Source organism: Monodon monoceros, unplaced genomic scaffold (assembly GCF_005190385.1).
Source record: "Monodon monoceros isolate NGI ecotype Baffin Bay Population unplaced genomic scaffold, NGI_Narwhal_1 Super_Scaffold_21, whole genome shotgun sequence".
NCBI lineage: Eukaryota > Metazoa > Chordata > Mammalia > Artiodactyla > Monodontidae > Monodon > Monodon monoceros.
In genome coordinates this window covers 37,675,914-37,677,224 of record NW_021703778.1, presented here as the reverse complement: position 1 = coordinate 37,677,224, position 1,311 = coordinate 37,675,914, and the positions used below count along the sequence as shown (strand labels likewise).

At 47.1% G+C, this 1,311-nt stretch overlaps 1 non-coding gene across 1 annotated transcript; it reads right to left on the bottom strand.

Annotated features, from left to right (window-relative positions):
* Positions 1–518: 518 nt before the first annotated feature.
* On the bottom strand, positions 519–621 carry LOC114905293. Its single transcript, XR_003796144.1, has one exon. It is a non-coding gene; the product is annotated as a U6 spliceosomal RNA (small nuclear RNA).
* Between the last annotated feature and the right edge of the window lie 690 nt (positions 622–1,311).

Genomic DNA, 1,311 nt, shown 5'->3' with positions numbered 1-1,311 from the left:
AAGGTCAGAGATGCTTAGACAAGAGAACACCAGCCTCGTAGGTACCTGCAGGGATGTTACACATCTACTCATCAACTCTGACTCTCACAGTATTCACTGTCATCCTCACCACTCACAGTTACCACACTAATCACAGGGTGGGGAGGGGCAGGATGGGGTGACCAGGGCAGGATGCCACAGGCCCTTAGCTGAAAGAGTCAAGTGATCTTTGCCTTTGAGAGCGTTTTGATTGTCTGGCCCTTCCCAGCCAGCCGTATCCCACTCCATCCCTGCCAGTTCCGGCAAAAACAACACAGGCTGGTGCCCTTGCTGTCAGGTCAACTGAGCAGTCACCCAACCTGGTAGTCAAAGCCAGCAGGCCACGGGGCAGGATGGTGCCCCAGTGACCTGTGGTTTTCAGCATGTAAGTCTTGCACATCTTTTGTTAAATTTATCCTTAAGTATTTTCTGTTTTTGTTGTTGTTTTGCTGTAAATTGGTTTGCTTTTCCAATTTCGCTTTTCAGTTATCGACTGCTAAAAAAATATGAAATGCTTCACAAATTTGCATGTCATCCTTGTACAAGGACCAGGTTAATCTTTTGTGTCATTCCAGTGATGTTATATGTGTTTTAAGTAAAAACGTAATAAGATCCACTCTTGTGAATTTTTAAGTAAAAATACACTCCAGGCAGGTAAATCCCTTCTCTCCTGAGGCCTCCTGTGCTCCTAGACACTGCCACAGACCCCTACCGGGGGCGTATGGGACCTCTGCCCGGAGAGTATACCTTCTGCTGCATCGTTAGCTGGCTCTTTCAGCCTGGATGCAGTCTGCATTCTCCACTGCAAACTTCACACACTCATAACAGCTAAGATTCTGTAAAATGGTTCAGCAGTCCTAAAGCAGGGTGCAAAAATGCCAGGGGCTGGCTTACTGGCTCGGTCCTCACATGCACCCCCAAATTTTACTGGAGAGGAGAGAGATAATCCCATCTCATGGACCTAAGGACAGCCAGAAAGGGTGAGAAGGGAGGCACATCTGACAGGCTTTTAAGAACTCATTTCTAACCCCCTCGGTGGATCATTTTGAGCCTTGAGGGGAAGACTATGCCTTCCCCAGAAGCCTGCAGGTGCTTCTGGAAGCCTCTTTTCAGCCTCAGATGAGACTGTCTGATGATGTGCTTTCTGGTCTGGTGTGCTTTCTAAGCTAACCACCGTTAAATATCCTTTCTTCTTTTTTTAAACTGTAGTAAGATACACATAACATAAAATTTACCATTTTAGGACTTCCCTGGTGGTCCGGTGGTTAAGAATCTGCCTGCCAGCGCAAGGGA